The 25579-nt window shown below is 37.7% G+C and overlaps 1 long non-coding RNA gene across 1 annotated transcript; it reads left to right on the forward strand.

The window, feature by feature from the left end:
* The first annotated feature begins 5546 nt into the window (after window positions 1-5546).
* Window positions 5547-6391, forward strand: LOC149644079 (uncharacterized). The gene is made up of 3 exons (XR_016372043.1): window positions 5547-5738; window positions 5969-6030; window positions 6096-6391. It is a non-coding gene; the product is annotated as an uncharacterized LOC149644079 (long non-coding RNA).
* Window positions 6392-25579: the final 19188 nt, after the last annotated feature.

Raw genomic sequence — 25579 nt, forward strand, 5'->3', positions numbered from 1 at the left:
TTTGCCCTCATCCTTTTCCGCGCTTTGCGCTTCCGCATTTCATCCTTACTCTCAACATTATCTTCCTCCATTTTACATACAAAAATCAAATACTCACAAAAAGAAGTGGCAAAAACCTGCTGGCTCTTTACAACCACTTAATTTCACTTAATAACCAATTTCCAACAACAATAATATACCGGTAGTTTAATTGACAACCTACTAGCATCGAAATTCTCATTAAGAATGGCTCCCGCGGATAAAAAAGGGCAATTTTCAACTAGGTGGGCGTTATCTCATTAGATTTGAAAAATATCATTTGTCTTTTTTACCAATGCCTAACCGTTTGGATTTTTTTAAAGCAATCTTAGCATCAAAAATAAATGTTTTATATTCTTATTAAGAATAAAATAAGAGGATTAAAAAGGTCTTTCCTCTCGTATTTTTTAAGCTTTTATCCAGATTACTCTATACAACAGTATCAAGGAGTATAAACCCATTAGTGGAAGCAGTATTTTTTTTCGAAACAATCTCGCTTATGTTTATCCTCTATAGACTTCGCTAAAAACGTATTACTCCTACGTAACATATTAATAGACAGGCAAGGATTCATACCATTAAAGAAGGAGCGCAATATTATCCATATTTTCATTTCATATACAGAGAAAAGAAATTATTATGTTTCTGAGAGGAGCTTCCCATTCTTGTTGTTGTTTTGAAAAATATATCGCAATGCACGGGCCTTGATAGATATAGGAGGCAATGAATGAAATATATCACAATGCACGGGCCTTGATAGATATAGGAGGCAATGAAGGAAATATATCGCATGCACGGGCCTTGGTAGATATAGGAGGCAATGATAATCTCTCTCTTTGCACGAGAGGTTTATCTTTAATATTTAAATAAATATAATTATTTTTAATTATTTTAATTTTCAATAATTAACATTAATAATAGTTAAATCGTTTAAAATAAAGTTATACCTATTATCATCTCAAACTTTGCTAATATTGACGTTTAAAGTGAAGGGTACCCCTCTTGCCCGCTTTCTTCAGATTTTGGGGTATATATACGATTCGTTTTCATTATAATAGTAAGGAAAAAGCGCAATTGCGAAAACCTTTGGTGGCCGATCCCACCTTAGGGAGGCTAGACGTTTCTCTAAACCCTAGCTGATCGCCGCGTATATCCTAAAACCAAACGATGATAATGGAGTAGAAGCCAATGATACAGATTGGTGTCTATGTGGAATAGACGGAAGACCAGTGGATGGTGGTGTTAGAAGCCAATGATAAAAATTGGTGTCTATGTGGAGTAGACGGAAGACCAGTGGATGGTGGTGTTTAGGAGCCAGTATGTACAGACTGGTGTCCAAGTGGGATGGACAAAGACCAGAAGATGGTGGTGATTAGAAGCCAGTATGTACAGACTGGTGTCCAAGTGGAATGGACGAAGACCAGAAGATTGTGGGGTGATTAGAAGCCAGTAAGTACAGACTGGTGTTCGTGTGGGATGGACGAAGACCAGAAGATTGTGGGGTGATTAGAAGCCAGTAAGTACAGACTGGTGTTCGTGTGGGATGGACGAAGACCAGAAGATTGTGGGGTGATTAGAAGCCAGTAAGTACAGACTGGTGTTCGTGTGGGATGGACAAAGACCAGAAGATGGTGGTGTGAGAACTCAAGTAGAGAAGCCATTTCCGTGACTGTGAAAGCAGTTCGGAAATGACGAACATGTTTGCTCCGATACGCAAACTGCGAACGCGGTCACGTGGGTGTAACAACGGTCAGACAGACACACAGACAGACAGACAGACACAAAGACACGGCCTTTACAGAACCTCTCCTGGACTACGTCACACGGAGAGGTAACAAGTTGGGAAAACCAAAATATTACCTCTCCGTGTCGAGAAGATTATATAACCTTAAGTATCCAATGAAAACGTCGACCTTTTTGCCCTCATCCTTTCCCGCGCTTTGCGCTTCCGCATTTCACCTTACTCTCAACATTATCTTCCTCCATTTTACATACAAAAATCAAATACTCACAAAAAGAAGCGGCAAAAACCTGCTGGCTCTTTACAACCACTTAATTTGACTTAATATCCAATTTCCAAAAACAATTATATACCGGTAGTTTAATTGACAACCTACTAGCATCGAAATTCTCATAAAGAATGGCTCCCGCGGATAAAAAAGGGCAATTTTCAACTAGGTGGGCGTTATCTCATTAGCTTTGAAAAATATCATTTGTCTTTTTTACCAATGTCTAGCCGTTTGGATTTTTTTAAAGCAATCTTAGCACCAAAAAATATTTTTTGACACAAAATAAATGTTTTATATTCTTATTAAGAATAATAGGAGAGGATAAAAAAGGTCTGTCCTCTCGTAATTGTTTAAGCTTTTATCATGATTACTCTATACAACAGTAACAAGGAGTATAAACCCATTAGTGGAAGCAGTATTTTTTTTTCCGAAACAATCTCGCTTATGTTTATCCTCTCTAGACTTCGCTAACAACGTATTACTCCTACGTAAAATATTAATAGACAGGCAAGGATTCATAGCATTAAAGAAGGAGCGCAATATTATCCATATTTTCATTTCATATACAGAGAAAAGAAATTATTATGTTTCTGAGAGAAGCTTCCCTTTTTTGTTGTTGTTTTGAAAAATATATCGCAATGCACGGGCCTTGATAGATATAGGAGGCAATGAATGAATTATATCACATGCACGGGCCTTGGTAGATATAGGAGGCAATGATAATCTCTCTCTTTGCACGAGAGGCTTATCTTTAATATTTAAATAAATACAATTATTTATAATTATTTTAATTTTCAATAATTAACATTAATAATAGTTAAATCGTTTAAAATAAAGTTATACCTATTATCTTCTCAAACTTTGCTAATATTGACGTTTAAAGTGAAGGGTACCCCTCTTGGCCGCTTTTTTCAAATTTGGGGTATATATACGATTCGTTTCCATTATAATAGTAAGGAAAAAGCGCAATTGCGAAAACCTTTGGTGGCCGATCCCACCTTAGGGAGGCTAGACGTTTCTCGTAACCCTAGCTGATCGCCGCGTATATCCTAAAACAAAACGATGATAATGGAGTAGAAGCCAATGATACAGATTGGTGTCTATGTGGAATAGATGGAAGACCAGTGGATGGTGGTGTTAGAAGCCAGTGTAAGTGCAGACTGGTGTCAATGTGGGATTGACAAAGAACAGAAGATGGTGGTGTTGGAAGCCAGAAAAGTACCAGACTGGTGTTCATGTGGGATGGACGAAGACCAAACATGGTGGTGTGAGAACTCAAGTATAGAGTAGCCAACGGAGAGAAATACAATTTTCCAAATTTCTGTGAACTGTCAATGCGGTCCGGAAATTGGGAATACGTTTGCTCCGATACGCAAACTGCGAACGCGGTCACGTGAGTGTAACAACAGACAGACACACAGACAGACACACAGACACACAGACAGACACACAGACACGGCCGTTACAGAACCTCTCCTGGACTACGTCACACGGAGAGGTAAAAAGCCCGCTCGAGCTAAAGTTCCTTTATCAATTTCGAGGAAAGGAAAATGACAAAAACTATGATATCTTTGAATTTCGTAGTTCAATTGGGGTTTCTAAATCGTAAATGAGAAATTTTTCAACGATGTAGAGATATTTATAGGAAGTAAAATGAATGTGTATGACGTCAAAATAAATAAGAACGATATATACATTTAAAAATTAAAAATATTTAATTACACAAAAATAAAAATACAAAATAATTAAGAAAACAAAATGTACAATTAAAAAAATTAAAAGTTAATATTGTCTTTATTTTTATACAAATATAAAGCGTAAATCACGCTTCTCTCAAAAGAGCACGGTTTTACGCGATGGGAATATAAACATTGAAGGGGGAGTTCATCCTCAATTTCCGTTGCCTTAGGGCAACCAATTTCGTTTAAATCAATAACGTCTTTAATATTAAAAGTTTCTTCTAAAAACGCGCATTTTTCTTTTCCTTTGCAACGTCTCGCGTTGCGTAATTAAAGCATGCCGATAGTCTATAAGAAGGTACGTCACCATCTCGGAAAGAAATGCGATGGATGTATTTTGTACACTGAGAGAAATTTCTGTAGTTTGAACAGAAGTATTTTACAATATTGAAATGTAAAAATATTAACGGAGTTTTTCTGCTGAAATACAAACACAGTAAAATCGTTTTTACTATTTTACGGAAAACATCTGTATATTTCACTTATTGAACTGGTATTTCTAATTCTAACTGTAAAAATTACACATTCGTTTCTGTAATTTTGGATCCTCAGTTTTGAACGGTGAATTCCACAGAAATGTTTTACAGGGTGACTGCTCGATAGGCATTGCAGGCATTTACTGTATATTTTACAAAAAATATTTTATAGAAGTATCTGTTAATTTTAGCACGAAACTGTGAAAAATACAGCTTTACTTATTTGATTGGTAAAACTGATGCATTCTGTAAATTTTGCAATAAAATTACACAGAATGACTGTTTTGTAGGTATTGCAGATATTTTCTGTACCTTCATGGTATTATCTGTTAATTTTAGTCCGAAATTGTGAATATGAGAGATTTGCGTATTTGATTGGTAAAACAGATGCCGTTTGTAAATTTTACAGATATTGTGCTACCATGACTCTGTTAACGGTACTAACAAACTGTGAAAACTTCAGTATATTGGCGATTAAACAAGCAAAATATGTTCTTTGTATAATTTTCAGATATGTGTGTTACCGGCAACCTGATAATAATGCTTCAAAACTGCAAAAACTAAAAGATTTGATTCTTTAATGTTTCATTCACTTTTTCCCCCAAATTTTACGGTATCTATTTTGGGAAAATTACAGGTAAACCCATATAATTGCTACATTAATTTTGACAGACTTTTCTGTAATTTTTAATTGCTCCCAATTCTTTAACCAATGGTGAACTCAAAAATAATCGACCTCTGTTTGACAGTAAAAATACTAGACCTAATTTTAAAATAGCTCCTATCATTTATGGTTTAACTAATATATAATTTTCGAGTTGCAAATCTTCAAATTCCACCTTGTCGGTTTATGTGTAATAAATATAGCTTTGTGAACGGGTATAGCTTTTAAATATATAGTCTAAACCCAAAGTTTCGACGAGATGCAAATCAATGCATATAATTGAAGTAACAGGTGAAAAATGCATCATTTTTTAGTCAATTTAATTTTTTAACTCATCGTGTAGGGGACTAGACTATACATTTTTGGTTCATGAGATGTTTATATTTAGAGTGCATTTTCTATAAGATTTAGTAAATATTCTACAAATTAGTAAATATTTAAATTAGCCCACTTGATGCCGCGAGATAAAATGTAAGAACTTAATAATGCTAAAAAACGAGTGCACGTGGATTCGAGAGAGAGTTCACCGGCCCCCACCTTTAGAATGGAAAATAACCGCAACCCCAGGAGGGGGAAATTCTTTCGAAAAAACTAGGAGGCTCCGCTGGGTCAAGAGAGAGACTTTAACCCTTTTTTGTCACTTCCCTCTGGGCTAGAAAGTTTCCATTGTGCGCGGTCGAGTTCGGGTTTTTTTGGACAGGTTCGATATCTACGGTCTCCACGCGGGTAATGCAGGTGTGGTTCTTAGAGCCAGAAATGAAACGCGACTTACTGAGTATTATATTACCTCGTTTACCAGCGCCCATTAAGTGAGATTCCATAATTTGAACAAGTAAGTTAAATACATTTCAGCATTCTGTATGATAAATGATCTAGTTATAAAAGGTGAATTTTGCTGTTTATTTTTAATAGAAGACAATTGAAAATCCATAAATCGGTTACTTATCTTTGGAGTTAATTAAACAGTTTTTCTTTAAAAATAAGGAGATAAAGCCTAGATCATTTATATATTGAATTTATTATAGAACCAAAACGCAAATTTATGTTTATGTTTGTTTACAGACTATGATTAATATAGAAATACCACCTTGATTATTGCGTCATAACGAGTGCCAACTAAACAAGTAAGTTATACATATTTGCATTGTTTATATTAAAATAGACCCTAATATTGCAACCCCTTGGCCAGATAGGTTTTTCTTTACTTTTTACGGAAATTCAAATGCCGCTTAAAAAATATCAGCCATTATTGCTTTACATTGGCCCTTAAAGGGAGAATGAAATAGTCAGAACAGGTCAAGTGAAAGTCTAGGAAGCTGAAACCAAAATTTTTTGTCCGTCTTCAAAATGTCGTGAATGATTACACCTAACAACGAGAATTTTACCGTTCTTTGGATTGTATTTCGTTTCAAATATCGAGTATCCAGAAAAAGCGAGCACAGATAAGGAATTAATCCAAAGGTATAAAATCGTCTTTCTCATATTTTCCCCTTATTGTGTATTGAAATCCATGTTAATATAGTTTTTAAAAAGCTAGAAAACTAAAAATTCACATTGAAAACCTGTTTTTCTGCAAGAGTTTGTTTTTTGGCACTCAAAGTTTGTACGTAAAAGCTATTTTAAATTTAATATTAATCATTTAATTATTTTTCCTTTAGATGCACCGCGAAGATTAACCCAGAAAATCTCAAAGGGTGTAAGTCCAAAAATTATGTTTTTGATTAAAAATATGTTCGAGTTTGGCTGGCTTTAAAGGATTTTTAAAGGTTTGGTTAAAATTTTGCATATTTTAAAAAACTTTTTTTTTTTAATTTATAATTTATGAATCGTTATCAGAGCGAAATCCTTTCAAAAATGGCTTTTACAGAAATTCACGGAATCAATGAATAAGTTCCCACATCATAGGATATAATCAGGCTACAATCGGTATGTCTTTAATTCTTTGGGTGTAATGGTCTTACATAAAATTTATGGATTTTATAGCCCTACAAGTTAGAAAAACAATGTTTCTGTAAATATTGGAGACATTAATTTTGCATCGAATGATGCAAATTGAGTTAACGTGCAAAACAGTGATTTTGATCTGACATTTCTGTGAAATTTACAGGTTCAACACTGAATAATTCTGTTAAATATATCATATCATCTGTTTAAAGTACTGATATTGAACGCACCCCAAAAAGTAATATACAAATGTTTCTGTAAATCATCAGATTTTTAACACCAATAAAACGATGGACTTTACACGGTATTCTGTAATTATTACACATTTTAAAAGCTGACATATACTGTTATTTCTGAAAAAACCACAGACATTAGTTTTAGATCAGTACAGTTATTTCTGAGAATTTTACAGATTTTGAAAGCAGATCTATACAGTTATTTCTGTAAAAACCACAGTACTTAATTCCACATAAAAACAGTTATATCTGTAAATAATGCAGATTTTCAAAATCGATCTACACAGTTATTTCTGTAAAAACCACAGACCATTATTTCAGATCAAAACAGTTTTTCTCTAACAATTACAGATTTTCAATACAGATCAAAACTGTTGCATTCATAGTTATTTCTGTAAAAACTACAGAATATGGTTACAGTTTTAACTTGTAAAATTGACATAAAAACTTCTGTTTTGGAGAAAAACGAATAACCTATAATTTTTACAGAACCGTTCTGAAAATCGAGAAAACCGTAGTTGCTGTTATTTTTACTGATATTTTCTGGCATCACGTGCTGCCAGAAGTTTTCTGTTTTTTTCACTGAACATATTTTTCTCAGTGTAGTATAAAAATTTGTTCTTCGGTTATCGGGCTCGACGTGGTATTCGTCGTACGGCGATTTGAATGTCCAAGAAATGACGGAGGGTGTTGATTCAACGGTAGCGATGGATAATTCTTTCGGTATAAATGTTGGACTCTTATTTTCTTTAGTTTTTCCCAAAAGATAGTCCAATTCTACCACGACTCTTTTAGACATATTGGGGGGAAAATGAAGATCCGTACCAGCGTAGTTCTAGTTGAAGAGTGCTAATAGTTATAAGACCATTTAGAAGAATTCAATTTGACAAATATCCTGATTGATGGTACTACATTACCAATAGGGACTTGGCACCGTGGGGGTGAATAGGGGGTTGGCACTGAAAAACGACACCTATAGGGATAAATTTGAAACACAACCTTGGCGGCCATGCTGGTATACGTTTGATCGCTTATAACGTGGAAAATGGCTAAGGAAAAGGATATTAACAAGGTTTCTAGCAAAAATTATCTAGATTCTTTATCACCTGAGGTTAAGAAAAGGTATTTGGAAAAATAAGTCATGTTAACGGAGTATATCCTTACAAATTAAAGAAAAGCGAATGTATTGTGCTTATTGACCAAAAATCGAACCAAGGCCTAAGTCACGAAGAAGGAGTAGATAATTTGCCATCAGTTCACTACCCAAATATTTACAATTATTTAATTAGTGGCATTTCTGCATATACGCACGACCAGTCTTTTGTCCTACGACCAGTTTGTTTGTGGATTTGTAAATAAAGTTTGCGTAATGGTCATCGATATTTGCAGCAATGTGATTGTGAAAAGCCAGGTAAGTCCTTGATTTTCAATTGTTTCAGTGATTAATAAAGTAGTAATTAATCTGAAAATGTAGGTTTTGCATTCTCAACGATAGCGAGACACCCCACTTAAAACTTGGTTCATTGCTGGCGTAAACGGAACGATTTTATCTGCTCATTTTACCTGCATGGCGGGTTTGGATGAATGCTGCACACATGTTGCCGCATTATTATTAAGTGGAATACGCAGTCCGCTACAGAGAAACAATCACTGTAACTGGAAAAAAGGCCTACCGGAAAGTACCCACTGTCAAAGAGGTGAAGTGTGGCCCCGTAGTTGATTTAAAACTAACATCAGCAAAAGCGAAACAGAAATTTTTGGATGAATCCCTCAATGATCAGTTAAAGTTCTAAAACAAACATCAAGAAAATATCAGAAATTGAGAGAATGAGTTATGAACAGTTCAAGTCAAGAAATAAGCGCTTATTTGAAAAGGATAGTAGAGCTGCGATATTTCGTTTACACCCACATTACCATAACAATTTTATACCGAAATGCCTGGATAAAATGTACCCAGTACATCTGCCTAGCTTATTTTGTGAAGAAAAGGCTGGACTGCCTTTCAGTGACCTGTTAAATGAATGTGAAAAATTTTTTTGGATGTCAGCAAGGAGCAAATTGTTATGGTAGAAAAAGAAACTAGAGAGCCAGCCAAGAATTCCTTATGGCAAAGGGTTCGGTCATGACGGATAACAGCCTCAAATTTGAAAACCGCTTGCCACACAAATCCAGCAATGCCATCATTATCTTTAATAAAAACCATATGCTACCCTGCCAGTCGCTGCTTTTCAACTGAGGCTACGAAATGGGATATTCTGATATTCAGAATGAAGATAAGTCCCGAAAAGTTTACAGTGATGCCCAAAATGAAAAGCATAAAAATCTCCGTGTCACAAAATCGGGAATTTGGCGTTTCGAAAAATACCCTCATCTAGGAGCTTCACCAGATGGTGTGCGTCATTGTGATTGCTGTGGCAAGGGCGTACTGGAAATTAAATGTCCTTTCACTTTATGAGATACGTCCATAAAAACAATTTCCTCCCTTCATAGTTTGAAGATACACATCACGGTGCAACGGCCTCACTCCTGACGTCGTTGCAGACGATGACGGAGGGCCGAGCATTCTTTTCGGCTTTGGGAATATGTTCAGCCCGCCGACATCTAAGCTCCTCCTCCTTTTCCTATCCTAACCCTCTATCCCGAGACAACCGAGGCGATAAGAAACGCCGGTTGTTTTGATGATAAGTTAGTTCGTTTTTGTTTTCCATTCTGACCAGGCACGGGTCAGCTGTACGCGTTACAACGAAAGCCTTAATGTATTTCGCGAACTGTCGCGCTTTCCAAAGATGGATCTGTATAATTTTGAGAAAATAACTAAATGGAAGTGCACCGAACACAGCTTTCATAACGCACGCGGGAAAATACGAATTTAACCTATTACCGTTCGGAATTTTCAACGCGCCAAGTACATTCCAGCGTCTCATGGATGAAGTCTTCCGAGATGGAGAAAAATTCGCTATCGTCGTGTATCTCGACGACATCCTAATAGCCTCCGAGACATGGAAAGAGCAGAAGAACGCTCTAGAGTACGTAATGAACTAACTAAAAAACGTTGGCTTAACTCTTCAGATGAAGAAATGCCGCTTTGCCCAATCGGAAGCAGTCGTCCTCGGACATGTAATCAACGAAACCGGAATTTACATAGATCCTTCCAAGGTTGACGCAATCAAAAAATATCCTCAGCCAAAGACGCTAAAAAAACTCCAACGATTCCTTGGAATGGCCGGATGGCATAGATTTACACCTCATTACTCAAAAATAGCCACTCCACTCAATCAATTAAAGAAGAAAGGAGTCAAGTTCGCATGGGGTCCTGACCAAGAGGAATCTTTCCAGAAGATAAAAGACGCCATTTGCAGTTCACCACCATTGGCCGAGTATAAACCGGATGTGCCAAGCATTTTGACAACAGATGCGTCAGATGCTGGCTTGGGTGCAATGCTATCTCAGATTCAAGACGGAATCGAAGTCCCAATCGCCTACGCTAGTAGAAGTCTTCGAAACGCTGAAGCGAAGTATAGTACTTCCGAAAAGGAATGTCTAGCGATATATTGGGCCATTGGACATTTCCGCCCGTACCTGGAAAGTAAAGTTTTTACAGTCGTAACAGACCACAAGGCGTTACAATGGCTATTTGGACTCAAAGAACCGAACTCAAAACTCGTCAGATGGGCGATGTATCTACAAACATTCGATTTCAAGGTTCAACATAAGAAAGGAGTAGAAAACGTCGTGGCCGACGCCCTTTCACGAGCTCCAATAGGACTGTTCGCCATGTCAATAGCCTCCACCATGGAAGAAGAAAATCAAGACACGTCATCTGAAGAGTCGAACGTACCATCAGATCATTCACACGTCGCGTATATTTTACCACCATATCCACACGCGAATTTTCATATCTTTGATCGAGATGATATCATTACCGCTCAAGGGGAAGATCCTGTTATTCGAGAAATCATTGAACAATTGAGACAAGATAACCCTCCAGACAATACAGAGTACGAGATGGTAAACAATCTATTTACCGAAAAGCGTCAGGAGTTCGTCCAGCGCGAATCTACCTACCTCAATCTCTTAGAAGAGAAGCTATGAGACTCTTGCGTGATCATCCTCTGTCTGCCCATAGAGGTAAATACAAGACGTGAGAGAAAGTGGAACATAGATACTGGTGGCCCGATCTTGACAAGGACGTCAGAAAATACGTCAAGGAGTGCGTCCTATGCCAACAGTACAAGATCAGTAACCGTAGGACACCTGGTCTTATGATATCTACAGTTCCAACTGGACCCTTCGACAAAATAGGAGTCGATATCATGATACCCTTTCCGATCAGCAGAAGAGGATACAAATTTCTCCTCGTCTTTACGGATTACATGACAAAATTCGTCAAACTAATCCCTTTAAAAAGAATAACAGCAGACGCATGCGCCCTCGCACTGAAGAACTTCGTATTTCGATGGGGAGCACCGAAGCAATTACTAAGCGACAGAGGAACTCAGTTCGTGTCCTCCCTATGGCACAACACTTGCAAATTATTCAACATTGGACCAATTCACACTTCACCGTATCACCCTCAGTCGAACATCACTGAGCGAGTAAACCGAGTCCTTGGAGAAACCATTTTCATATACGTCGAAAATAATCACAGAACGTGGGATGAAACCCTGAACGCTTTTGCGTTCGCGATAAACTCCCACGAAACGACTAAAAGATCTCCCTTTTACTTAAACATGGGACGAGAACCGAGACTCCCGTAAGACATCGACATAGGGATGCCCATCGAGGAATTTGAAGATTGTTCGGAGACCTTGAAGATCTTGAAGAACCAGTGGAAATTAACCAAGACCTTCTCGAAACTGGCTCAGGCCAAACAGAAAAAATACTATGATCTTACAAGAGAAGACCTAGAGTTCGACATTGGGACGATCGTTTGGAAACTGACTCATCCCCTATCCAACGCTAACTTGGGTCGAATGGCCAAGCTATGTCCAAAGTGGACGGGCCCCTACAAGATCATAGAGAAAAGAAGTCCGCTAGTTTACGTCCTAGAAGATATGATCTCGGGACAGAAGACCGGCCCAATTAACATGTCACAACTCAAGTTGTACCACACCCCTGAAGTTCTGTTAGAGGAAAACGAAGAGGTGCCTTCTCCCGAAGAAGAAGAACCAGCAGAACAAGTAGAAGTCCACGCCGAGGAAACTGTGCAGGAAAAGGAAAACACCATCCCGAAGGAACCTATTCCTCCAGAAAGAGTAACAAACACGCCACCTCCTGATAGAACACCTCCTTAAGAAGTACAACAGGAAAGACCTCAACCTTCCTCAGAATCCTTCGAGGAAGTTGTGCAAATGATCGGACCATTCCGATTTGTGGACAAGATACCGAAAACGAGATCAAAAGAACCCGAAACGACTAACGCAGAAGTCCGACCAGCGGAATAAATCCAACCGGAAAAGTGTCAAGAAATCTTGTCAGTCCAGAAGCAACACATCCGGTGACCAAGCCACTGACTCCTGAACCACAAATCCCAAAGGAATCTTCAAAACCTGAAAGAGAAAAAAGAGATCACCCGACTACGACAACAACCGAAGGAATTCAACCCAAGAAAAAAGCTCTTCGGAAATTGAGCGCTTCAACGGATGACGAGAGAAGATCCGAGCCGGAACAGGAAAAAGGAGGTCATCCGACCACTTCTTCCGCTGCTCCTAGAACGAGCCGTACATCTGTAGGACACTTATCAAGTAGCAGTCTCTCGAGTGATGCGCCAGAGATCCACGATCTCCGCAAAAGACATCACCCTACCACTTCATCTTCTATTATTGGAAGACGAAAGAAACCGCTACGGAAGGTATCAAATAGCAGAAATACATCGATGAAAGAACCATCCATTCCTCGTCCGCAAGGTAAACCCCGAAGAAAAGATCGTCCACCAGATCAGCTTCGAGAACAACTCAGTTCATCTTCGGAAGAGATAGACAGGAAGGAAGATAGACAACGGCGAAAAAAGCAAATGAGAGCCACCACGACGACAAGCTCGTCAACCAAGCCCTTGAAAAAGACGCCGAAAGTCCATACCCTATCAACTAATCCCGAAGGAGAACCCCTTCTTCCGACAAATGGAACACGTTCGACGTCGCCAGCAGCTGCGAACCGTACTCCTTTAGTTCCAATGAATGAATTGTCTGAGTCTGAAAGTACTAGAGAAGATAATCACTCTCCCTTAGAGCCGTCGATTGCAGATCAATTTCCCACGAACTATGAGAAACCATTCAAGAAAGGTTGGGTTCGAGAGCTGTGTTATAGACACACGGTACAACCAGGCAAGGTAGACATGGATGTATACTATTATCCACCGGGAAGAAAGAGTCGCATGCTACGTTCAACAAATGAAGTTTCGCAGTACCTACGAAATAACGACATCAGGGACTAAGACCCCATAGACTTCTGTTTCAAGAGATTACCCATTGCCAAACCACCTTGGGAAAGAGTTAGACTAGCCCACCCAAGACGTTTGGTGCCAACAGCCGTTTAAACCGGAACCAACGTGTTAATACCATTGCGATCCGTCACGCTCGATCCCAATGAGAACACTTCCTTCATCCCTATGGAATTCTTATATTCTCTTTTTTAGATGGCTACTCCTCCTCTCTATTGGAGATTGGCCCCTCGCCAAAGACGAGGAAGGATGACCACAGTAACGCCGGAGGATTTCCTCTTGACTCCATCCCCCCGGGATTTTCCCCTAGTTTCCTGTCCCGCGGCTCACCATTTTGGACCCCTTGTCCGGAAAGCAGAAAGCTTGGAGGAAGCAGCTCGTCCAGCAAGGAATAGAGCACAGGCCATCGATATCTTAAAGGGATACTTTCTTTTAATTTCATTGCAATAAATCCCTATAAGGTTAATTTATTTCGATAGATAGACAAATAAGGATTCTGAAAATATATATGTTTTTATATTTTAGTTTAATTAATGATTTTTAAATTACGATTAAAAGATCCGAAATGCTCTTGTTTTGCGATCATGAGGGCACCTGGTGACACAGAGCCGAACCACCGAAAAACGTTACTAGTTCGTCTCTACCAATTTCGACGTCATAAGTCTCTAAGGCTCCGTAGTGTTTTTCCTACTGGTAGGGGGATTCATTCTGTGAGCGCAGTATGATACAGATTGACGGGAATTGGTATTGCTGCACACCAAATTCTTCTACTTCAGAAGAACTACCCTCAGATCCGTTTATTATAAATTGTTCCGAATATTCTGAATCCAAAGAATCAGAGTTCGAACTTTCATCCTCAGATTCAGGACCGGAATGATCAGAAATACTTTCTCGTCTGACATTCTTAAGCATATAAGCAGACGACGATTCACCAGGCAAGCTGACCTAGATTCTCGTTCCTACTACTTTTTACTCCTTAAACGACAGTTTTCATTCCAACTACTAGCAACCAATCAGAGGCCGAACTTTACCTACGTAGGTAATGGGTTGAAAATGGTGGCCGATTTTAAATCTGGCGTTCAAAATTTTAATTTTTATTCACGTTTATTTTAATTAATAAATTTTTCTCGCGATTTCTACTGACCCCCATGTTTTTAGGGGTGATTAATTTATAGAAAACCAATGTTAGTGTGACCAACTCAGATAAATCCGATTCTATCCCTTTAATCCTGAACGAGGACCAGCCCAATCTGGAGGACGACACCCCCGGCACAAACGCTCGCCCAGGGGCAGGAGGTCCGCACGAGAACCGCCCGCGAAACCAGATACTACCTCCGGAAGAGACGGAACGACCTCAAGCAGCCATTGCCGAAGTTGCTCCCCAGAGATCCCTGGACGAAGTGATGTGGGAAGTCGCACGCCGTTATGTGGCCCCTTGGCCGCTAGCTCCTCCAGTGGCTGCTCCGACGCACACTCCTTTAGATGTCGCCCAGCCACAAGCTCCGCCAGCCGCCAAACAATTGCCTGACTTTCCAGGAGTCGCCCCACTACAAGCTCCTCCAGCCGCTGAACAGACGCCCGTTCTCCCCGAAACCATCCCACCGCAGGACCCTCCAATCGCCGCAGCACAGCGAAACCACCAAACCCATGACGAACCACGCCAACTTCCAGACCCCATTGACGCCGTCAACGAACATGAGCCGAACCCTTTCCCACCAGGTTCGCAAGACTTTCGGGATTTCATGGATTATGGTCCCCTCCCCATCAACCAAGACAAGCTTTACCAAATATCGGACTACGACCAGCTATTCCTCGAGGACCTCCCGTATCTCCAAGAACCTCAGAAGAACCGGGACCTTTTTCCCGTTGCGTGGGATGGAATGCCTCACAGCATGTCCATCCGTCTCTACCCCGTTTACCCGGACGGGTATCCCGTCCTCCACCGTCCAAATACGGCTTATGAATGCAAGGCCTGCAACGCGGTCGGGCGCCACTTTGCCTCTCTTTGACCGCGAAAATTTATCCTCCGGGATCGTCGTCATGAACGAATGAAAACTACTATTCAAGCCGATTGATCTTTGTGCATACCATTGTTCCATGTTACTTTTTCTTTCCATTGTTTCCCCCCTATTCTTCCTCACTTCAATTTTCTTTCCACGCTCTTCTTCTCCTTCTTCTTCTTTTCCGAGGGGGTGCATGCAGCGGCCTCACCCCTGAAGCCGTTGCAGACGATGACGGAGGGCTGAGCATCCTCGTCCAACTTTGGGACTATGTTCAGCCCGCCGCCATCTAAGCTCCTCCTCCTTTCTCATCCCAAACCCCCGTCCAAAAACAAACCAAGGCGATAAGAAACGCCGGTTGTTTTCTACTAGTTCAGTTCGTTTTTGTTTCCCACTTGACCAGGCACGAGTCAGTATTCGGTCAGAGGTATTTTACGAGAAATAAACGATTTTTTACTCCGTGAAATGTCGCGACTCCAAAAATTGGATCCGGTTAAATTTGTCAAGAGTTAAAAACTTACGTCGCAAGTAATAAAATTATTTCAAAGTTCAGAAAAAAAGGTATGTGTATTTTCTGGATTGAAATTCCATTACGGGACGATAGTGACGGCTTCATGTTAGGCCTACAATAACTCTCCTCACTATTAACCCTAAGGGACTTGTAACAACCCCTCAAACGACCGGCCCCATAGTATTTCACGAGGGGGAACTGTTACAAGATTTATAATATTTTTTTCACAACCTTGAAAAGTTGCCGGCAACCACACAGGCGTAGGATCGATAGTTTATATATCAGAAGAGAAGAATATGAATTGAAACTAAGAATATTTATAGACCAATATTTTACAAGACCAAGACTTAGCTCGCCTTAAATGCTTTTATTAATAATAAATGTATAAAAAAAACTCTTACCTTCAGAAAACGGTGGTATTTCCTCGAAAGTAAGTAGAAATACAAGTTCCAAGTGTTTGTTAAAAGATTTTACAGATTAAAAATTTATAAAATACGTTTTTCCGCTCTTAGCTCGTCTCCCTGAATCGCGGAAATTTTTTTTCCGCATAAAATGGAGTAATAGCATCTCCGAGGGTTTGACTTATTATGCCCTATAGGGAGTTAACATAGAGTGCCACTACTCTAAGCTCATCCTTATGATAGTTCCAATTTTGGCCGCTATGCCGTCTGTGCGCTGATCAGGCATATGACCAACTGTCCACAAGTTTGGCCAATGTTTCGATTTTCGTATCGAGTCTTTTTAACAGTTCAGATTGGAATTTTTTAGTTTGCTCCTGTGCTTTCACTTTAAATTCTTCATTACGTTTGGACCATTCCACAAACCATTGAGGTGCTTCATTTTTCTTTGCAACTTCTTTCTGCTTTTTCTTCTTAGTGGGAGGATCATCATATCTGTATTTCGAGTTGATGTAGATAATTCTGGTGTTGGTGCTCTAGATATTGTTGTCAGTTATGCAATTGGCGTTGTGGATCTCGATATTGTTGTTTGTTCTGTACATAGAGTTGTCGCTCCAGACGTACAGACTGTTAAAGAAGTCTTTGCGCGTTGCGTTTTTCGCACATATTTTACTATATTTCAAAAACTATTAGAGCTAGCGCTCTGGAATAAAGTGCGTTATAAAAGTTTTGCATTCCTCTTTCATATTTTACCCGTTCCACAGTTGTCCTTTGCATACTTATACCGGAAACCGGAAATGTCAAAATTATCAACTTTGAAAATATTGGATTCTCGAGGATATAAATGCAATTTTCGGATTCCTTGGGGTCGATTCATATTTGAAAAGTTTTAACCAAATTCAATTCGGATGAATAGGTCATGAGTAATCAGCCTTTATTCAAAATCTGGCAAACTTCGATTTAAATGGCGATAATTCATAATCGAGTATCGAATCTTTGTCGTAATAATGCTTGTTAGATGTTATGGCACTTTATGCATATATATATGATTGGTCTTGTGGCGCGATACTTTGAAACAATTCAGACGATCGTTAAAGGGATGGTGAAGTGGAAAATTAAGTAATTTTTTATTGATTCTTACATAAGACCAATCTGCATAGTGAAACATCCAGGAAATACCACCGAACGATTAAATAAAAATTATCGTGAGACTTGAAAAAATTTGCGCGATGTGACAATTGTGGCGCGAGACATGGAGCGTGCCACGAGAATTTTGTTAACAAAAAGGCACCTAATTTGAATATTAAAATCTATGAAAGGTATTTCCTGAATTTTTCATTATGCAGACTGGTCTCATGATTAGTAGAAGAATCCATAAAAAACCACACTTTAATTTCCACTTCCCGCTCCCTTTAATAGAAAACTCGCGTCTTTTGAAGAGGAGAAGCGGTTTGAAAATATTGTTATTTGGGCCATGATATCATAATATTTAGAACTCATATTTATTACGTCTAGGTCTTCAGCCCAACTCATTGCAGCCTAGTGAAAATCTCATTCATGATGGCATATGCGCTTCACGAGATCCCTTCAAATAGACATATTCGACAATTCCATTTAAGAAACAACCTCAGAGGAGATGGCTTCTATAAGTTCTATGTTAGGAAGGTTGGCTACGCGATTGAGCTTCGCTAAACGGAGCCTGGGGTTGCTTATAGCCTCCCGCGGATAGAGCAAATGTCAGGCCATTGAAAGATTTTATTTTAGAGGTAGGAATAGGACAGAGTAATCTAGGCGCGCATCAAAGTCCCGGACCCCCTTCCTCGGCACGGTGGGATATGAAAGAAGAGGCGGCTCATAACGACAGAGGAAAAAAAGGAATTACGTATTTTTCGACGTCCCAGTCAGTAACGTCATAAAAACCTAGTTTAAGTGAGCCAATCTGAAATTTTAAACTTTTAATTACGTGTTGGAGGTAGGAGCTGTATACTGGGCTATGAGTCGGACTGAATTAAACACTAACCGTTCTCTATTCCTACTTCTAAAATTAAATATATCTCTGGTGAGGCTTAATAATAAAGCCGACCGCAACCAAAGCATGGGAAAGGCGTATTTCAAAACTGACGTTCAAACTTCAAAGCTACCGGTGGAAAAGCCTAAAAACTAATTGGAAAAAATGAAAGCCGGTAACAATTATCACAACTAAAAATAACAGCTAACAGCTAAACCGAGCCCGAACGGTAAAAACTTGAAGTTGGTCTCTGCGCTGCTGGTCTGCTACTCCTTTTGTTTATTTTCTATGGCAAAAACACTATTTTTGGGCATCGAGGGGTAGTGAAAAAAAAACATCAATGCAGTTACTTGCTCGATCATTTATATAAATATATTACTTCGGGCGTGATAAATGCAGTTAGGGAGTAATGGGGATATTAGGGAATTTTGTGTTTTAAGACTTTTATTATGAGGGAAAGAAGACATGCCTTTTTTGAAGAATTTTTCGAAAACTTTTATTATCTTTATTAATAATTAGTTTAAAGCTGACAAATGTTAATAAAATTTGGAGGAAAATTTTCAAATAACAATACTTACTACGAGTTTCAATTACAAGACTTCCTTCGAGTTTTAAATTAAAGATAGTTCGTTTGCTTTATTAAACTATTTATTACAAACAAGACTGTCACTTTCAGTTTCAATTGTTGCTTAATATTTTACTTAACATCCCTTTTTTTATTTAATGAGAGACATAAACGCTAAATAGGGTTCAAGTCGGGCGAAAGAACGGCCCCGTGAAAAGCTTCACTTTCTTTGTTCGCCCGAAATCTTGCAACGAGTCGGGACGCATGGGCTGGCCAATTGTCCTTCAGAGCCTGAAACCATACACTAAAACTATTTTTTATGTTAGATAAGAATAATTGTTAGCTTATTAATTATATTAATACCGGTCACGATGAGGGCTCGTTAATCTTACGCAGAAAAGAATACCAGCGAACCGGGCGGATCTGTTGAATATTACAATGCTTTACCTCCTAATTTCATTAGACTTTATGTCTGTCTTTAAGAATAAGACTAAGAATGTGTTTAAAGGGAGGGTGAAGTGAAAAAATGTGTTTTTATCGATTCTTCTACTAATTATGAGACTATTCTGCATAGTGAAACATCCAGGAAATATCTCAGAATGATTTTAAAATTCAAATTCGGTTTAGGTTTTATGGATAATTTAAAGTAATAACCTCCGACCGATCGCGTAACGCCCTGCCTACCTGTTTACAAAATTCTCGTGGCACGCTCCATGCCCAATGGAATTTATCGCGAGATTTAATAAAAGTTTCTCACGATGTGACAATCGTGGTGCACGATATAGAGCGGGCAACGGAAATTTTGTTAATAGGAAGGCAGGGCGTTATGCGATTGGTCAGACTTGCTTATTTCAAATTATCTATAAAATCTGAGAATAATTTGAATTTTAAAATCATTCGGAGACTTTATTTCCTGGAAGTTTCACTATGCAAAATGGACTTAAAATTAGAAGAAGAATCGATAAAAAAAATCACTTTATTTTCCTCTTCATCGTCCCTTTAAAGGCTAGGGGAGGTCCAATAAAAAATCAAGCAACAATTAAAACTGAAAGTGACTGCCTTGTTTGTAAAAAATAGTTCAATAAAGCACACGAACATTCTTCAATTTGAAACACGAAGGAAGTCTTATTATTTGAAAATTTTCGTCCAAATAATTTTATAGATATTTTTCAATTTTTAAGGAAATTAAAAGTTATTCGAAATAGCTTTAAACAGGCTTGTTATCTTTCCTTCACAATAAATTTTTTAAAACACAAAATTCCCAAATATCCCAATACCTCCATAAGTTAGTGTTTTTGCCATAGAAAATAAACAAAAGGAGAATTTTCCTCCAAATTTTATTAATATTTGTCAGCTTTTAACTAATTATTAATAAAGATAATAAAAGTCTTAAAACACAAAATTCCCTAATATCCCCATTACTCCCTAACTGCATTTATCACGCCCGAAGTAATATATTTATATAAATGATCGAGCAAGTAACTGCATTGATGTTTTTTTTCACTACCCCTCGATGCCCAAAAATAGTGTTTTTGCCATAGAAAATAAACAAAAGGAGTAGCAGACCAGCAGCGCAGAGACCAACTTCAAGTTTTTACCGTTCGGGCTCGGTTTAGCTGTTAGCTGTTATTTTTAGTTGTGATAATTGTTACCGGCTTTCATTTTTTCCATTTAGTTTTTAGGCTTTTCCATCGGTAGCTTTGAAGTTTGAACGTCAGTTTTGAAATACGCCTTTCCCATGCTTTGGTTGCGGTCGGCTTTATTATTAAGCCTCACCAGAGATATATTTAATTTTAGAAGTAGGAATAGAGAACGGTTAGTGTTTAATTCAGTCCGACTCATAGCCCAGTATACAGCTCCTACCTCCAACACGTAATTAAAAGTTTAAAATTTCAGATTGGCTCACTTAAACTAGGTTTTTATGACGTTACTGACTGGGACGTCGAAAAATACGTAATTCCTTTTTTTCCTCTGTCGTTATGAGCCGCCTCTTCTTTCATATCCCACCGTGCCGAGGAAGGGGGTCCGGGACTTTGATGCGCGCCTAGATTACTCTGTCCTATTCCTACCTCTAAAATAAAATCTTTCAATGGCCTGACATTTGCTCTATCCGCGGGAGGCTATAGGCAACCCCAGGCTCCGTTTAGCGAAGCTCAATCGCGTAGCCAACCTTCCTAACATAGAACTTATAGAAGCCATCTCCTCTGAGGTTGTTTCTTAAATGGAATTGTCGAATATGTCTATTTGAAGGGATCTCGTGAAGCGCATATGCCATCATGAATGAGATTTTCACTAGGCTGCAATGAGTTGGGCTGAAGACCTAGACGTAATAAATATGAGTTCTAAATATTATGATATCATGGCCCAAATAACAATATTTTCAAACCGCTTCTCCTCTTCAAAAGACGCGAGTTTTCTATTAAAGGGAGCGGGAAGTGGAAATTAAAGTGTGGTTTTTTATGGATTCTTCTACTAATCATGAGACCAGTCTGCATAATGAAAAATTCAGGAAATACCTTTCATAGATTTTAATATTCAAATTAGGTGCCTTTTTGTTAACAAAATTCTCGTGGCACGCTCCATGTCTCGCGCCACAATTGTCACATCGTGCAAATTTTTTCAAGTCTCACGATAATTTTTATTTTATCGTTCGGTGGTATTTCCTGGATGTTTCACTATGCAGATTGGTCTTATGTAAGAATCAATAAAAAATTACTTAATTTTCCACTTCACCATCCCTTTAACGATCGTCTGAATTGTTTCAAAGTATCGCGCCACAAGACCAATCATATATATATGCATAAAGTGCCATAACATCTAACAAGCATTATTACGACAAAGATTCGATACTCGATTATGAATTATCGCCATTTAAATCGAAGTTTGCCAGATTTTGAATAAAGGCTGATTACTCATGACCTATTCATCCGAATTGAATTTGGTTAAAACTTTTCAAATATGAATCGATCCCAAGGAATCCGAAAATCGCATTTATATCCTCGAGAATCCAATATTTTCAAAGTTGATAATTTTGACATTTCCGGTTTCCGGTATAAGTATGCAAAGGACAACTGTGGAACGGGTAAAATATGAAAGAGGAATGCAAAACTTTTATAACGCACTTTATTCCAGAACGCTAGCTTGAATAGTTTTTGAAATATAGTAAAATATGTGCGAAAAACGCAACGCGCAAAGACTTTTTTAACAGTCTGTACGTCTATCGATGATATGAATTAGTTTTAATCATATTCATTTAATTATTCAAGAATTAGTGGTTAATAAGATCCTTCTAAATTATTTGTTTACACCCTTATCAGTGTAATAAGGAATTTCTGGCGGTGAAGAATTAAATTTTGAGTCTTGTTTTTCGTGTACGGTTCAGAGTGGGCCGAAAGTTAAATACACATTAAGCTAAATATGTTTAGGTATATATAGAACTACGTGTCATGACTTTAACTAGATCGTGGTTGCCAAAGGTCTGATCGTAAACGGTTTGTAGAGTCGAACATTCCATTCTTTTTGAGCACATTGTGTTAGTGTGGCATTTGCTTGTCAAATAAGAGCCATAGTTGCCTATTTAAACAAAAGAGTTCGTAGGTCGTCCTCCTCTCGACTCGGAGAGGCATTATTTTGGTTTCCCAACTTGGAATAGATTCCACACTAAATAAGATCCCGTAACGACCAAATAATCCCTTACAAAAATCTTCTTTAGAACTCTTTAGAAAATTCCTTGGGAAATTTCTTTAGAAATCCTTAAGGGGTTCTTTGGGAAATTGGGGAATATTGGCCTCTTTTTCTTTGGAAAATGCTTTGGAAATATCTTTGGAATTTTCTTGGGAAATAACTTTGGAATTTTCTTGGGAAATAACTTTGGAATTTTCTTGGGAAATAACTTTGGAATTTTCTTGGGAAATATCTTTGGAATTTTCATGGGAAATATCTTTGGAATTTTCATGGGAAATATCTTTGGAATTTTCTTGGTAAATATCTTTGGAATTTTCTTGGGAAATATCTTTGGAATTTTCATGGGAAATATCTTTGGAATTTTCATGGGAAATATCTTTGGAATTTTCTTGGTAAATATCTTTGGAATTTTCTTGGGAAATATCTTTGGAATTTTCATGGGAAATATCTTTGGAATTTTCATGGGAAATATCTTTGGAATTTTCATGGGAAATATCTTTGGAATTTTCTTGGTAAATATCTTTGGAATTTTCTTGGGAAATATCTTTGGAATTTTCTTGGGAAATATATAGGGAAGATTATGGGTTAATTCATTTAGTCACTTGAAACGAGGATAGTTCTCACATGGAAAGCCATATCCCAATACAGGGAGTGTAGTTCTTATATGCTGAACCACCCCTTATAGCGCGGGCACTTTTCGCATGCAGTGCGCAACTACTTATAAAGTCAGACATCTGATCGACTTAAAACTAACCGAAAACGGCAGAAAGTTTTAACCTTGTGCAAATGTATGGGGTACTAAGTGGGTTTTGGAGGCTTCAATAGCGAAGCAGTAGATACAGATGTTGTTGTTAAGTTTAATAATGTATTTTCACTGAGAGTTTTTTGAGTACCAGAAACGCGTTTAACCTAATTTTATCTAAAATATTTTTTAAAAAGTATTTATTTCGAGACTCTAATTACGCTCGAAATAAAGATAAAACAAGAAAAGAATTAATTTTAGGTTTGTTTTACTTTTCAAAAGCGAAAGTTTCGACTGCCAGCTTATACTCCCTGTAAATCTAAACATAACGATTTTAATTACGCGTATTTTACTTTTAATTTAATTTATCCTTTAATTAATATCCTCACGGATTATTAAAGGCAAAAATCAAAAATAGGTAAATATGATAAACCATTTCATTTCAGCACTTGCTCAGTCTTAGCTACGGGACAAGCCTTCGTGAAACGTTTTTAATTTTTTAGCCATGAAGTCAATTTCTATGCAGGAAAACTTTAGCTAAACAATTTGGGTAAAATGATCCCAAGGGCTCCGTAGGGTTCCAAAGAAATTCTTTTAGAACTCTTAAGAAGATATTTTTAAGGGTTTTGGAAATTTACCTCTAGAATTTCTAAAGAATTTCTTTGGAAAATATTCGTTAAACCTTCTTTGGAAATTAATCTCTAGAATTCCTAAAGAGTTTCTTTGGAAAATAAACCTTATACATTCTTTGGAAATTTACCTCTAGAATTCCTAAAGAATTTGTTTGGAAAATATTCGTTATACCTTCTTTGGAAATTTACCTCTAGAATTCCTAAAGAATTTCTTTGGAAAATATTCGTTATACCTTCTTTGGAAATTTATCTCTAGAATTTCTAAAGAGTTTCTTTGGAAAATAAACCTTAAACCTTCTTTGGAAATTTATCTCTAGAATTCCTAAAGAATTGCTTTGGAAAATAATCTCAAGACATTCTTTGGACATTTGTCTCAAGACTTCTTTAGGAAATTCCAAAGAAAGTCTTTGGGAATTGTTCCTTTAGAAAATGAGCCTAAGGGCTCCATAGGGTTCCAAAGAATGGCCTTTGGAATTCTTAAGAACATTTTTGTAAGGGATGTTTCAAAGGGACTGAATAATGATTCAAAGGGACCGAATAATGATTCAAAGGGACCGAATAATGATTCAAAGGGACCGAATAATGATTCAAAGGGACAGAATAATGATTGAAAGGGACCGAATAATTATTCAAAGGATCTGAATAGGAACTCGCGGGGTTTGAGAAAGAACTGGCGGGGTTTAAATGAGAACTTTCGGGGTTTAGCGGGGTTTTCAAAAGGGGAAATTTCGAAGTGCCTCGAAAGAGTTTTAAGTAAAACCCTATATAAACCCTTTTTTCTAACAGTGGGGGAGTCAAAAATAATCATTTTTTTGTGGTGTGTAGTTTATGGGCGGTAAGAAAGAAAAAAGAGAGATCTCAAATATTCCTTCGTTGAAAATTATTTAAAGGTAAGATTTTTGAGGTCGATGGTTTAATCAATGTAAAGCAATGTTATGATTATATTTTGTAACCTTAATCGGAAAGGACACTTCGTCTCGCGGTGTTTAAGTACGATGCCAGCGAATGAAAGACCTAAAATATTAGAAACATTTGATGTGCTAACCTCTTTCAGAGTTGCGTAGGCCAAACTCTGACCCAAAAAATTGTTTTGAAAACCGTGGGCCTTCAAAAGGGTTTCCGAGATGTTTAAAAATGGTATAAACTTTAACCTTACAGAAAAAAGGTTGAATTCGTAAACAGTTATTAATTTTATAAATTGTACCAAAAAATATCAATTCGATACTTACGATACGTTTCGAATATTGTTAAAAATATAAGCTGGCATAAAATAAAGAAACGGATATTTGTTAGTAACAAGTCCTTTTAAAGTAAATCGTCCTATATGATCCAATCCCTGTATATATTTAAGAGATGAACATTTTAAGGATTACATACATTAGTCTAGATATCTTTAATCCCGTACGGAGTATTTTTCATACTTACATATGTTGTTCCAAACTTAAATTCTCGCGAATTATTAAATTCATACATCATGCGTTTATGTAACAACGCTTTGAACACCAACTGAATTT

This window comes from Phalangium opilio, unplaced genomic scaffold (genome assembly GCF_054372755.1).
Source record: "Phalangium opilio isolate 3A_F unplaced genomic scaffold, DU_Popi_V2 ptg000091l_1, whole genome shotgun sequence".
Taxonomy (NCBI): domain Eukaryota; kingdom Metazoa; phylum Arthropoda; class Arachnida; order Opiliones; family Phalangiidae; genus Phalangium; species Phalangium opilio.